This window comes from Apodemus sylvaticus, chromosome 17 (genome assembly GCF_947179515.1).
Source record: "Apodemus sylvaticus chromosome 17, mApoSyl1.1, whole genome shotgun sequence".
In the NCBI taxonomy this organism is placed as follows: Eukaryota; Metazoa; Chordata; class Mammalia; order Rodentia; family Muridae; genus Apodemus; species Apodemus sylvaticus.
The window spans coordinates 60,710,417-60,726,436 of NC_067488.1; positions in this window are offsets into that span (position 1 = coordinate 60,710,417).

Sequence of the window (16,020 nt, forward strand, 5' to 3'; positions counted from 1 at the left end):
CATACACCTCGCAGGGATAGAGGACTGTGGTCCACGAGTGCTGAATAGTGACAGCTTTTATAAGTTTACGACAAAGCCCTCGAATCATAAACCAATCATTTATTAGCATGGAGAGCCCACAAAATGCAAGCCAATCACATCAGCTTTTATAAGTTTACAACAAAGCCCTCGAATCACAAACCAATCATTTATTAGCATGGAGAGCCCGCAAAATGCGAGCCAATTGATTTGTACCACTCCATAGTTTTTAGGCCAATCAGTTTAAATTATTGGAGCCCGCGCTCAGTGGACCAATTAGTTTCCTATTTTCTTGAATGTCTATAGCTGCGTGAACTCTTGCATAGGGGTAATGGCATGAGCAGTTTACAGAAGCAAGATAAGCTTAGCCCATTTCCAGTTACCTTGTGGGGCCAGGATCACTTATTCAAGGCCTTTCTGCTAGGTCTAAACAAAGGGTGGGCTCTGGAATGTGACCTTTTACCTAGTTTCTAACAAAGTGAGATAGCATTTTGAACTTCTGACTTCTTGGGATCATTAGAGTTAGGCTGTATTATTTTCTATCCTTTCACACGCAGATAAAACATTCATGCACGTAAAAATAACTAAATTTTTAAAATATATTTCTTAATGTGTGTATGTATGTTTTCTATATATTTATAGGTTGGAAATTAAATATCTAGTTCCTTAGGTCTTAAGTAAAGAACTCTATATAGAGTAGCCTAGGCCCTTGTTTAAGACCCCCAAAAAACCAAAGGTGCCCCAGCACCCCAGGCCTCGGAAGGCAACACCCAAGTCACTCTCGAGAAATGTTCTCAATGCAATATCATGAGCATTTCTTTATTTCAGAATTCTGGGTTCCACAGCCATACACTGTGCAGGGGTAGAGGACTGTGGACCCTGAGTGCTGAATTGCGACAGCTTTTATAAGTTCACAACAAAGCCTGCGAAGCACAAACCAATCATTTCTTAGCATGGAGAGCCCCCGAAATGCGAGCCAATCGATTTGTACCACTCCATAGTTTTTAGGCTAATCAGTTTAAATTATCACTCAGTGGACCAGTTAGTTTCCTATTGGAGTCTATAGCTGCGGAATTCCTGAATGGGGGTAATGGCCTAAGCAGTTTACAGAAGCAAGATAAGCTTAGCCCATTTCCAGTTACCTTGTGGGGCCAGGATCACCTATTCAAGGCCTTTCTGCTAGCTCTAAACAAAGGGTGGGCTCTGGAATGTGACCTTTTACCTAGTTTCTAACAAAGAGCACAAAGAGCAGGCTCTGGAATGTGAAGTGTTTGGGGCTGCTTAGAAGGCTGGAGTTAGGCTGTATTTTCTATTCTTTCACTTGCTTTTGCTGAGAAGGTCCCTTTTATTGCCAGCAGGATGAAGAGGAGAAAAGAAAGGATTAAGTTCAACCTCCTCTGGTCTGGGACAGAGATGAACTCAATTACAGTTACACATTAATTAATCCTGATCTCTTATTCAGAGCCTGTATGACAACATGTATTGTAAGCCCTGAACTCAGGTCAGATATTAATTTAGAACCCCAATTTTTGACACCAAGGATTTAATACTTACTTTTATTTATTTATTTATTTTTTTAAAGACAGGGTTTTTCTGTGTAGTCCTGGCTGTCCTGGAACTCACTCTGTAAACCAGGCTGGCCTTGAACTCAGAAATCCACCTGCCTCTGCTTCCCAAGTGCTGGGATTACAGGCATGTACCACCATGCCTGGCTTTTTTTTTTTTTAAGATGTATTTATTATTATATGTAAGTACACTGTAGCTGTCTTCAGACACTCCAGAAGAGGGTGTCAGATCTCATTATGGATGGTTGTGAGCCACCATGTGGTTGTAGGGAATTGAACTCATGACCTTTGGAAGAGCAGTCAGTGCTCTTAACAACTGAGCCATCTCTCCAGTCCCCATCCCCCTACATTTATTTATTTTTTTAAAAGACTTCTGTCTTCATTTATTTTCCTGTTTTTGCAAAAAGACTACTATGACAAAAACAACTTAAACAGGAAGGGTTTATGCTGGCTCATGGTTCAAAGGTACCCTCCATCAGGGTGGAAAATCAAGGAACTTGAAGCAGTTAGTTGTATCTCTCTACCACTAGGAAGAAGAGAGTGATAGGTACAGTGCTCAGCTGGCTCTCTTCTTTTTGCACAGGGCAGGTACCAAGCCCAGGGATGGTACCTCCCACTGTAGGTAGGTCTTTCCACTTCAATTAACTTAATCAAGATAATCTCCCACAGGCAAATCTCAAGGCTAAATAAGTTCTCATAAGTGAGCCTATAGGATTGTCTCCTGGTTGATTGCAGATCCTATCAAACTGGCAATACAAACCACTACAGTTTCTTACAGTTAATTCTCTTGAAATTAAATACATTGGTTATATATTTATAGGTTGGAAATTAAATATGTAAAACAAACTAATGTGTAAAAAGATCAGCAGATTTTTTTCATGAGAGTCAGCCAAAGCCTGTCAAGATGGTGTTTGTTTATGTGTTTTGTATTTTGTTACTTTGTTTTTCATAGCTCCGCCCTTCCTCTTATCTTAGTACTTGGCCCCCTGATACTCAACTGCAAACCTTACTATTTGTTATCTTGCTTGTTTCCAATTCTTTTATTTTAACCCTAAAACTCGTTTAACACTAACAATTGTTTTTATCATAATTGTAGTAAGTGGACCTTCATGGATGGAAATCGGTGATTGATTTTCTGGTCAATCTGGGTTTGAGTCAGGAAGAACCAATTGCTACTGGAAAATAGGAAACAGGTAACACATGCTATGAATTAGAAGCAAATGGTTACTCTTAGTTGGAATGAAATATTTTGTCAAGATCATCACTAAAGACAAAGGGCAAAGTGGCTACTATCAACCACATCCTCATGAATAGACTAAAATCATATATTATATTCTTTTTGAAAGTAAGTTTCACTGTGAGTTATGTCTCAATAAATTTGTTAAGGAAAAGCTATTTAAAATAAAAAAGTGTTTTTTGTATTATTAACAAAATCCTTGAAATATATATCAAAATGAACCTTAGTGCGAGTGATTGTACAGTTCATGATGTAATATATTACCTGATAAAAATTAAAGAATCTTAAATGGCTTTATCATGAATTTTGTGAATCATTTACTCATGATCCTATAAACTGTTTCATTAGAAAATTATTTTATAAAATACACAGTCATTTTGCCTGAATGGCTTTGACTAATACTCTATTAAACACTTATCCTTTGGGCTGGGTGTGGTGGTGTCTTCCTTCAGTCTCAGCACTTAGGAGGCTAACGTGGGTGAGATCTCTGTGGTTTATGGACAGCCTGGTCTATGTAGAGAGGTCTGGGATAGCCAGATCTACTTATTGAAACCTTGACTTAAACAAACAGGAGAGAGAGAGAGAGAGGGGGGGGGGGGGAGGGAGGGAGGAGGGGGGAGGGAGGGGAAAGGAAAGGAAAGCAAAAGACTGTGGTTTTAAATTCTGAGATCTAACAAAAACAAATCAGCACACCCACATCTGTGAAGACTCTACAAGGCTAAAGACTGAAAAGGACATGACTCCAAGGTATGGGTGAGAAGAAGGGTTTTATTGTAGATAGGAGGAAAAGCACAGCCAGAGGCATCTGGGAGTATCTGGACTGAACAAGTCCTGCAGATTGAACAGAGCTGTGAGAAGAGAGGAGAGGGGGGAAGAATTAGAGAGAGGGGAGGAGGAGAGGGAGAAGGAGAAAGAGGGGGAGGAAGAAGAGGAGGAGGAGGAAAAGGAGGAGGAAGAGAAAGAAGAAGAAGAGGAGGAGGAGGAGGAAGAGGAGGAGGAGGAGGAGGAGGAGGAGGAGGAGGAGGAGCAGGAGGAGGAGGAGGAGGAGGAGAGAGGGCAAGGACCAGAGTGAACCTGCCAGAAGCCAAGAGGCCAAGAGAGTGTGTAGCTGAAATAGCTGAGTTATATAGGAATCAGAAGCTGGGGAATTGAAGGGAATTGAAGTCCAGCTCCTGGGCTGAAAAGGTTTAGGGTAGGGGGCAGGTGAGCAGTAATAGGAGGAGATTGTGGTGATTGTGATGCTGGGTTTCTTTAAGACCTAAAAGCTAACTGATAAGAGCTGTAGAGTTGTGAGCTCTCTAAGGCTGGATGACTGATTAAAACAGCGATTGTTGTCTTGAAACCGAATTCCAAAGCCAAAGTGGCTTGGGCTAACCATAGTCCACCAACTTATTAGTCATTCGTTGACCACTTCTGTGTTGGACTTAACACCCATTGTTGTGACTATTAGGAAGATTCTTTTGGAATGTGTAAGCAAATTCTTCACTTCCCATCAACCCAAAGGCTAAAGCATCATTAGATAACTAATGTTCTACTATGGTCTAAGCTACCTACCTAATACGTCCACTAATGTAGCTTTAAAATACTAAGATGAGTGACTTTATTCATTCTGTGACTATAAGGAGTTCATCAAACCATTATTATATTGGAACATGGTGTTAAGGTAATCTAAACCCATTCCCAGGCCATATTTATTCATGCTCACCTCCAGAAAAAACTAGTTTTGTATGCTGTCTGAGTGAAAGCTGTGTTTTTTAAATCAAGGACATCAGATACATTGCACAATAATAACCCGAGTAAGACAAAGATTTTATTGCTAATGTTAGCCACCAAACCCCAAAAGGAGTACTAAAACCAAGTAAAGGGGAAGAGATAAATGGCTCTTAGGCGTTAGGTCATCAGGCATCTGTGAATGTTCACAGCAGTCCTCCTGGGTGAGTTAGATGGAGGGAATGAACTCGATTTCTCAGAATCTCGTCCTTGGTTGTTTCCACTCCCAGCTCCATCTGTTTGACACTTCAAAGGCAATACTTGCAGATGAGGGTTAGTAGGAAGGAATGACCATTACCCAAGGACAAGCTCTGAGAAGACAAAGGTACTGCCATTTCCTCAAAGATCCAGCCCTGTAGGGGGCTAAGGTACAATAAAGGGATTTTATATGAAAGGAAAAGACTATTAGGAGTCCACAGGCACGAAGGCTACACACTTAGCAAAAATCTTCCTCATCAAAAATGTATACTGTCTTTGTCTCTAGCCAGAATACTGCAATAAAATTTGACCCCAGAGACTTTATAAGCATATTACTTTTAAGTTAAGTATTATGGCAACTTATATGCATTATAATTTTAGAGCAAGTGATATTATCTGATGGTAGCCAGACAGTCTGGGTTCTGTAATTATAAAGAAAGATTACAGAGCAACTACTGCAAGCATTTAAATATGTCTAAGATTCGGCCATATCTTATCATATAAAGTGGTAGATAAAGGAGTGTTGAAAGTATTCTCTGACAGAGAAAATGCCCACAGAAGGAGTCACTGTATTACTTGTCATTAGAAAACTCCTTGGTTTCACTAAAGGTTAAAAGAAAATGGTTGATGTATTTTAATAAGGTTTTACCGTTATTCTTTGAGAATTCTTATGGTGTATTTTGATCATATTCTTTGTCCTCCTCCTCCAACTCTTCTCACACTTCCCAAGCAACAACTTCATGCTCTCTCTCTCCCTCCCTCTTGTTGCTGTTGTCTTCTTCTTCTTCTTCTTCTTCTTCTTCTTCTTCTTCTTCTTCTTCTTCTTCTTCTTCTTCTTCTTCTTCTTCTTCTTCTTCTTCTTCTTCTTCTTCTTCTTCTTCTCCTTCTCCTCCTTATCCTTCTTTCTTCTCCTTCTTCTCCTTCTCCTCCTCCTCCTCCTCCTCCTCCTCCTCCTCCTCCTCCTCCTCCTCCTCCTCCTCCTCCTCCTCCTCCTCCTCCTCCTCCTCCTCCTCCTTCTTCTTCTTCTTCTTCTTCTTCTTCTTCTTCTTCTTCTTCTTCTTCTTCTTCTTCTTCTTCTTCTTCTTCTTCTTCTTCTTCTTCTTCTTTCCCTCTCATCTCTCTCCTTCCCCTCTTCTCTCTCTTCTCTCTCTCTTCTCTCTCTCTTTCTCTCTTTCTCTCTCCCTCCCTCCCTCCCTCCCTCCCTCTCCCTCTCCCTCTCTCTTTATTAAAACAAAACAAAGAAAGCAGAAGCAGGAGACTTAAGTGAGTCAACTGAGGTGGTAGGTGGGAAGGTGGAGCAGAGGAATGACTACAGGGGGGAATAATTTACACAAAGGTCTTAGTGAAGCCATATGAAAACTTACTTCCGTAGTAGCTTCCTAAAAGGATTGGATTTTGACATTCAACAATTTATTGGCTTGTGATATAATAAGGGAATATATATATATTATATGTATTGTCTAATAAATCTTATTGACATGGGATTAAAATCTGTAAAATATTTTAGTAACTCAAAGCTAATGTTGTCTAATAGCACAGACCTAATTGCTGTTACAAAGGGTTATTAAAATAAAAATTAGCATAAAAATGAGATGACTTAATGTGAATCATTTGTCAATACCAGTTAGAAACAAAAATTTCCCCCAGCTCTCTAGGTCATCTTATAACTCACAGATAAAAAAAGAGAACAGTTTGAAATAAGACATAAGGTGTGTGCTCAGTATAAATAGCATTTGCTGAAGCACTGCGTCAGAATTTTATAGGAAATCATGATTGTGAGATGAATGTTTATTCTAGTGTGGAGGTACTGAGGCCTAACAGTCCACAAATTTGATAGTTATAAACAGAAAGACCAAGCTCTGATTTAGAAGCCAACTTGAAAACTCCCTTAGTAGCATAAACTCTGTGATTCATGTTTATTGGATGAACCATCTAAACTAGCTCTTCAGCTGCAGCAGGGAAGTTCTTTTCAGCATTCAGCACACAGTTTAAATGCCTGAGAAGTAACATTTCCTTAGCCCCTAAAGATGAAATGGAACCATCTTAGATGTCACTGGAGAGTTGACTCAATAGTTAAAAGTCAGTATTGCCCCTCTTTGGGATTTAAAATACCATATGAAAAGATGGAGAGTGGAGGGAGGTAACAGGTCTCTTTGAGTCACATTAAAGGGACTGGTTAAAAAAAAAAATGAAAATCTGAGTTATAGTTCTGCCATGTTTCTGTCATGGAGACACGACATTCTAAATAGCCCTGAAAATCTAATATTACATACTCTTGTCCCTTGATCTCAGTGTTATCAAAAATCCCTCCTGTTATCAAAACTGAGCTAGCCAGGAGACTACCCCCTCAGGAAAACTGATACATTTCATTGAACCCATGCTAAAGAAATTATAAGAGTAGTTGACCTCTAACCAGACAATACACTTATAAACCCCTAGAAGCCTTGAATTAGGTACTTAGAGGTTGTTTGCTGTTAAATTAGCCCCATTTTTCTAACTGCAAAACATATCTTCTGTTTCTACTTTTCTGATTCATTCTCTGATACCAGTCCATGTCCTAGGACTGCTTGCTTGTATAACATCCTGGACATTGTCTCTCCCTCTTCCTCTCCCTCCTCCTCCCCCTCCCCTCCCTCTCCCTCCTCTCCTCCTCGCATCCCCTCCCTCTCCTCTCTCTCTCCCTCCTCTTCCCCCCTCCCCTCCCATCCCTGCCCTCTTCCCCTCCCCTTCCTCCCCCTCCCTCCCCCTCCCCTCCCCTTCCCCTCTCCCCTCTCTCTCCCTTCCCTCTCCCCCCTCTCTCCCTCCCCTCCCCCACCCCTTCCCTCTCTGCTCCCTCTTCTTTTCCATCCCCCTCCCCTCCCTTCCCCTCACTCTCCTCTTTCCTCCCCCTCCCCTCCACTTCCCTTCCCCTCCCCTGCCCCTCCACTCCCCCTCCCTCCTCACTCTCTGAAGATCCCTGTATTCAGCTGCATATAGATTCTGTTGCTGAGCCTACCTGCTTTCTTGGATCTTAACTTAAAAGACCCAACTTTCTGTTTTCCTCTTATGTGTCTCCTTCTGTTCCACAGCCTCCTTGGCCTTCATTCATGTGTTTATTTTCTCAAACGCCAATAATGTGGTTTGTGAGCTTCCTCTGATCCTAATATTAGATTATGTTCTCAATGAGACTAAGAACCCATGAAAAGGGAACTTGTTTTCCAGAACAACTCTATTGCAAAATATGCAAGTTCTGAAGCAGAGAGCACTGTTGTCCCTCATGTGCCAGCATAAAGGGAACATGTGGGAGCAATTGTGATCACTGTATTGATTTGTTTCTCCCTGTAACAGACACCTATTCTGGGTTTGGTTTAGCCTGTTCTCTCTGTTCACTGGGGAAACAATAGCTACAATTTCCTGGATTCTTTGCCCATTATTATCAAGATTCCACATAAGATTGTTCCTGAGAGACCCCAACTCAATGTTTTTAGACCCCTAAACAACTAGCCCAGCACAGAGCAACTTTCTTTTCTGCTTTCAGCTTGAGAAAGATAGCCTACCCTGTTCCAGGAACTAGCTCACCACATTCTTGACACGTGGTGACTGGCCCAATGTTTATCTATACAATGCCCCAAGGACATTTGCTCCAGATAATCTCTAACCTGCCTTAAGGCATAAACTATTGCCTGACTTCCTCATTCTGTACTTCCCCGTTGGGTGCATAATTTGTCCTCCACCACTTGCCTTGTGAATTTTTTCCTCCACCCCTTGTCTTGTGATTTTCCCCCTTTAAATACCCCTGACTTCAGTTGCACGGGGTCCCACAATCCTCTACCTCTGCTCAGTGTACCACTGTGGATCCCAGAGCCTCTGGAATAAAAATCCTCTTGCTAATTGCATTAAGACCATTTCTCTCGAGTGATATGGATGTCACCTTCCGAGGCTTGGGGTTCTGGGGCACCCACATTTTTCGGGTCTTACATTCCTAACCAAGGTACTTGCTATTTGTGTGTTGATCCTTCAGGAATTCCCTGGTTGTACTTTGACATTTCTAACTCCACAGAGTTATACATATTGAATGAGATAGCATACTGAAGACTTTGTAGCAGTACTTTCCCAATATAGTGACTTTTGAGGCACACTGTTTAGAAAATTCAATGTACAACAATAATCTATCTACTCAAGTCTATCTTGGCTATAAGGTACACTGTCATTCTCTGTACAAATGACAAAGTGGTGCACTTAACTATATTCTAAAGTCACCTTCACAAAATCTCCATTGGGGACTTTACAGTTACCATTCTAAGACCTGTTTAAACTTGCCTGGCAATTTAAATATATGGACTTGGGAAATCATATTTCAAGGTTTTCTGAGGAAAGGAACCTCAGAATGACCTTTGAATGCCTCCTAAAACTGACTTATGCAAGTAGAAATGAATGCAATAGTATACTGGCCAAAGGATTCTTTATGTAGACCACCAAGGAGGCTGAGAACTCAAGATATACTTGGGTCAAGCTACTGACCAAGTAATCTGTTCTCTAAGTGATACAAATAGATCAAACTAGCCAGCTGGGATAGCAGGTGAAGGCAAGAGTGTATGGTACAGGATTTATGACTGCTAATAAAATAAGGTCTACAAAGGTAACTGTGCATGCTTTATTTCTGTGATAAAATGTGATGTGGTATGGAGTGTGATTTGTGCATATGTTCTTGTGCGTGCGTGCGTGTGTGTGTGTGTGTGTGTGTGTGTGTGTGTGTGTGTGTTTGTATGTGTGTGTGTGTGTGTGTGTAGGAAAGTGATATAGCAAATTAAACTTTTTCTCTTCAGGGGCCATCAACAAGGCAGCCCACCTCTTTATATGGAGTCACTTGAAACATGGTTCACGGTGTAGCCCGTTCTCAATAGTTTTGTATTGTAACAAATATGTGAGATAATCAATTTGTAAAGAGAAAGTTTCATATTGGCTTATAGTTTTAGAAGTTTCAGTGCATGGTATATTGGCTGAGAGTAGTATATCATGTCTATGGTTCACAGGGGAGTAAAATTAGTCATCAGCATAGCCTGGAAGATAATGAGAAAGATGAAGAGGAGGGGACAAGTTTCCATCATCCTCTTCAGGGGCTTCCAGTGACCCAAAGAGCTTTGACAATTGAAAAACACAACTCTCAACTCAAAGAGGGCTAAGAGATAGTTTATTCTGGAAGTAAACATGAGTGACCCTGGCTTAAGATATATTAAATATTTAGATATATTAAGATATATATAACATATTCAGGATTTCTCACATACCATGCATGTTCCATTGTGGTAACAGTTTTATAAAGCCTCATATTAACTGAATAAATCAAGCTGTCAACCAAGACACTTTCTAAATTCATGGTGGAGATAGGGTTGTAGAAGAGTGAGGGAATGTCTGCTATTGGCCTCAGCGACTACCCAGTGACATTGACATCATTAGCCTATTATTTGTAGAAGCTAGTGATCTGTTAATACATTTCAAAAGTTTTAAAACCTAATAGTCAAGAGAATGTGAGGTCAGACACAGAGGTAGGCAAGGCATGGCTGTTAAGAGAGCTAGACATATTCCAAGATGAATTATGACTGGGCTCTTGACCTGCAGTGTTCCACACGATCCACAACTTCTGACATTCTATTACCAACCAGTCTTGTAGAAAGCTCCATCTAAGTTTCAGTCTTGTTCTGGAACATTCACACCTTCCAATGGGTCCATCTCCTTAAGACTCAGTTTTTATTAGCCTCATGGGATGGGCACTCACTTGGGTCTTTGGGGAACTTATCAAATGCATGGCAGGTATAAAGTTTGCAAAGCTATGTTTTCAATTCTCTTACAGTTGACATGTGTGCAAAAATCTGGGAGGTGAAGGGAGAGAATGTGGGAAGGGACAGCTAGAATAGGGTATGTGTGTGTGTGTGTTTGTGTGTGTATTGTTTGTGTGTTGTGTGTGTGTTTTGTGTGTGTGTGTGTGTGTAAACCTAGTTCAGTGGAAACTTAAAAAAAGAAAAGAAAATTAGGTTCTGCACATTTGAACTGCCTTGTTATGAAAGACATAAGAGTCTTTCTTATTGTTTTAGTCATTATTCCTGGCAGGAATCATTGTGCAATTGTAAATTTATTAGGGGATTTATTACTATGACATCATTCTAATCATTGATATCTAGACTAGACATTGGCTCACTTATTCAGTAAAGGGAAAAAGATTATACTGTCCAGCTTTCATGGAATTAGAAGCTGCACACAAGTTATCTCAGGTACTCAAGTCTGCGATTCAAGTAAAAGTAGCCAAAGGTATTACATATATGAAATGTAGCTATTGTTTCTTTCTGACTGTGTCCACGGGAACATAGTTTGCAAACCTCTTTCTTAGAACATAGTTCAGCAGAGACATACCTAGGCAGGAGCATTGTTGCCCAACACAACACTTTATTCTCTGGTCCTTAACTTTGTAGGTATGGGATCTGCCAGCTCTTTACTCTCTGGCCACAACAGCTAATCTTCAGAACATGATTTTTAAGATAGACTCTTGTTATTCATGTGTTTCTGATTAAGAATTATGGTTTCATCACATCTGAGTGTAGTTTTATTGACCTTGGACTTGATTTGCAAGGAGGACCAGCTTCAGTCTGTATTTCTATGTCTTCTATAATTATTGTAAGCTGATTCCATTACCAAACCAGTGAATGTTTAAAACATAGAGTATGGTTTCTGTTTCCTGTAGCTGAAATCTGCTTTATCCTACCTGTTGTTCATAAATTTAGCATTCAGCTCATAACTGACAATATGCCAAGAAAGTTGCGTAAACACTAAATGATTTCTGGGATAGCTGACTTTGTAAAGACATGTCTTTTATCTTAATGGTGAAAAGGAATAATGTTATGTCAACTCATCTCTGTCTGAATTTTGAGGAAGAAATGTATATGACCTAACATTATATATGACCTAACTTTAACTTGTGCAGAATGTGATGGTTCAAATAAGAATGGCCCCTGTGATGGTTTGTATATACTTGGACCAGGGAGTGGCACTATTAGAAGGTGTGGCCTTGTTGGAGTAGATGTGTCACTGTGGATGTGGAATTTAACACCCTAGTCCTAGCTGCCTAGAAATGAGAATTCTGCTAGCAGCCTTCAGATAAAAGTGTAGAACTCTCAGCTCTTCCTGCACCATACCTGCCTGGACACTGCCATGTTCCTGCCTTGATGATAATGGACTGAACCTCTGAACCCCTAAGCCAGCCCCAATTAAATATTGTCCTTATGAGAGTTGACTTGGTAGTGGTATCTGTTCACAGCGGTAAAAACCCAAACTAAGTCAGCTCCCCATACACTAATGTATTTGAACGATTAGTTATAGGGAATGGCACTACTTGAGAAGGATTAGAAGGTTTGGCTTTGTTGAAACAGATGTGACTTTGTTGGAAAAGAGTGTCACTTGGGAGGGCTTCTTTCTGCTGCCTGGGGATCCATATGTAGAACTTTCAGCTGGTTTTCTTTTCTTTCTTTCTTTTTTTTTTTTTATATATATTTACTTCTTTTTTTTATTCGATATATTTTTTATTTACATTTCAAATGATTTCCCCTTTTCTAGCCCCCCACTCCCCGAAAGTCCCATAAGCCCCCTTCTCTCCCCCTGTCCTCCCACCCACCCCTTTCCACTTCCCCGTTCTGGTTTTGCTGAATACTGCTTCACTGAGTCTTTCCAGAACAAGGGGCCACTCCTCCTTTCTTCTTGTACCTCATTTGATGTGTGGATTATGTTTTGGGTATTCCAGTTTTCTAGGTTAGTATCCACTTATTAGTGAGTGTATACCATGATTCACCTTTTGAGTCTGGGTTACCTCACTTAGTATGATGTTCTCTAGCTCCATCCATTTGCCTAAGAATTTCATGAATTCATTGTTTCTAATGGCTGAATAGTACTCCATTGTGTAGATATACCACATTTTTTGCAACCACTCTTCTGTTGAGGGATACCTGGGTTCTTTCCAGCATCTGGCAATTATAAATAGGGCTGCTATGAACATAGTAGAGCATGTATCCTTATTTCATGGTGGGGAATCCTCTGGGTATATGCCCAGGAGTGGTATAGCAGGATCTTCTGGAAGTGAGGTGCCCAGTTTTCAGAGGAACCGCCAGACTGATTTCCAAAGTGGTTGTACCAATTTGCAACCCCACCAGCAGTGGAGGAGTGTTCCTCTTTCTCCACATCCTTGCCAACACCTGCTGTCTCCTGAATTTTTAATCTTAGCCATTCTGACTGGTGTAAGGTGAAATCTCAGGGTTGTTTTGATTTGCATTTCCCTAATGACTAATGAAGTTGAGCATTTTTTAAGAGGCTTCTCTTCAGCTGGTTTTCTAGCATACATGCTGCCATGCTGTTCCCCATGATGAGAATAGACTAAACCCCTGAAACCACAAGCCAGCCCAAATTAAACACTTTCTTTTTTAAGAGCTGCAATGATCATGGTGTTTCTTTCCAGCAATAGAACACCAACTAAGAGACAGAGAAATCACAAACTGAGGTTTACCTTGTATTTGGAATAAAGGCTACTAGTATTCATGTGGATACTAAATGGTACAAGAGAGGCTCTGTCTTTTGGAAAATGTGAGGCCGAATGGTGGCTTTACTTTCTAAAGTAGTAAATAAATAAAAATGCATTTAGACATTTGTTTAAAATGCTAAACACTCAGAGAGAGGTAACTTTACTTCTTAACACTATTTTCAAGTAGAAACAAACGAAACAGAAGCTGTTGGAAGACATTTAATTGAATAGATATGGGATGATGTTACAAAGACTAAAAAGAGATGGTAAAAGAAGAAAAGAAAAGAGGAAAATAGAGGTTTCATAAAACAAAAGCTGATGTTCGGCTAGAGAGAACATCACAAGCTTGGAAACAGTCAGAACTTCCAACATGATGGTTGAGTCTGTGCAAGCTTAAAAGCTACGGACAGGTGGGAGGATTGGATAGATATGTTTTTCTAATATAATTTTTTTATAAAAATTTTACATGGTGGATGAAGCCTAGGGTCTGCACAAGCAAGGCAAATACTCTACCATTGATGCTATCAGCCTTTCATGTCGGATTTCCTCCTTTAATAGTATCTTTGTGCCCGGCAAGATGGCTCGGTAGTTGATAGTGCTTGTTGCTCTTCCAGCGGACCTAATTTTGGTGACCAGGACTTAAATATTCAGCTCGCATCTGCCTATAACTCCAGCTCCAAGATATTTGATGCTCTCATCTGGCTTCCAGAGGCGTCCTGTACAAGGGATGCTCACTTACATAGACACACAGTCACACAGACATAAGCACAAAAGTAAATCAAAATAATGAATATAAATGTGGAAAAAGTATCTTTTAAGGACATTATTTAATTTTCTAACTAAATAAAAGTCATGAATCATCTTTTTCTTTAGTACCTTCTATTCTGATTAGACATCTTTATAAATAATGGGTCATGAAATTATTTTCCTATGATGCCTTCTGGTGACTTTATAATTCCACAACATGGAGATGCAGAGCAAAATAAGCGGAAGACAATCTTAAAAAGCAGAGACAAATATCTTACAGTCCCAGACATCTGACTTCCTATAGGGATACAGTAACTATAACAGTGGACTTCCTTTGGATATTTATTGTTTTGAGTTCTTCATATTCATTCTCTGTCAAGTGAATAGTTGGTGAATTTTTTCACTCAGTATGGGGAGGTTGGTTCTCCACTGAATACTTTCCTTAGCTGTGCATAAGTATGAGGTCCCACTTGTCAGTTGCTAAGTTTATTACTTAACTGACTGAATTTCTATTCAAGAAGTCCTTATCTATGCATAAACTTTGACTTTTTTATTATTTATTTTCTAGTGCATTCAGAATGTGAAATCTTAAGTTAATGTGTTTGACCCATTTGGTGGTACTTTTTTTTGGTACAAGATGAGAGAAAGGAAATTGGAAATTATTTATCTCTAATTTTCCCAACACTCTGTTTTAAGGGACTGTTTTTTTCTAATGGGTGTTTTAGAAACTTTATTGAAAATGATGTGAATTTTATGGTATGACCTTTTATCTGGATTCTATTTTATTCCATCAATCTACATGTCTGTTTCTATGGCCAAGCCACTGGCTTTGTCACTCTGACACTACCAGCGTTAACCTTTTGGCAAAGACTCTATGGCTAACTGAGATATTTATGTTTCCATATGAATTCTAAGAATTTCCTATTTCTGTGACAAATGGTGCTATGATATTCATGCGGATTGTATTCCGACTGCAGATTTCTTTTGGTAGGGGAGTCATTTCCAGAGTGATTATTCTTCTAATCCAGGATTATGATTATTGGAAGTGTTTCCCTCTCTGGGTAGCTTCCTTGGTTTCCATTTTAATGAATTTTTTGGTGGGGATAGTTCTATTAATTCTTTGAAGTTTTCATACATTTTATTTTGATCGTCTTCACAATCCCTTCTTCCAGCTCCTCTAGGATTCACCTCACATTTTGAACTCCTTCAAATTTCTGTTCTCATTTAAAAATATTTTTGTTATTTATAATTGTGTATATATGCATGTTTATGGGGTGGTTATGTATTCACGCGTGAAATCACCTGAGCAGACAGAAATGTCAGATCAACCCTGGAGTTGTTAGTCATAGTGTCCCACGCTCAGTGGATATTATGGGTTAAACTCGGGGCCACTCGATGAGCAGTCTAAGACCTTGACCATTAAGATAAATATTTTAGCCCCATTATTTCTTTAACAAAACCTATTGCATCAGCTCAGCACTACCTATATGTTCTTGGGTGTGTAGTCATTCCCCAGAGCAAAGCTGACTTACCACGGCCACACAATTCTCCCTTTCCCAGTAGCTATCATATACCAAAAGCGTGTCAGCTGAGAGTAGAATCTTGCAACCACTTCCCCCATCCCTGCTAGAATGCTGTCTGTCTTCTTGAGCTTGTCCCAGGCTTAGGCATGCTGTCACAGCCACTGTGAGTTCATATGTGTGGCTTCTCTGCTGTGTCCAGAAGAAAAAACATTTGTTGTAATCATCTACTGTCTCTGCTCTCTCTCCTTCCCCAACTCTGTGTATGTGTATGTGTTTATGTGTGTATATGTTTGTGTATGTGTTATAGATGTGCCATCTATGACTGAACACTATGCCATATGTTATTATCCTTTAATATGCCATATGAAATTATCATATGTTATTCTCTGCCTGTTCGCCAGTTGTGGGCTTCTATGCTAATCA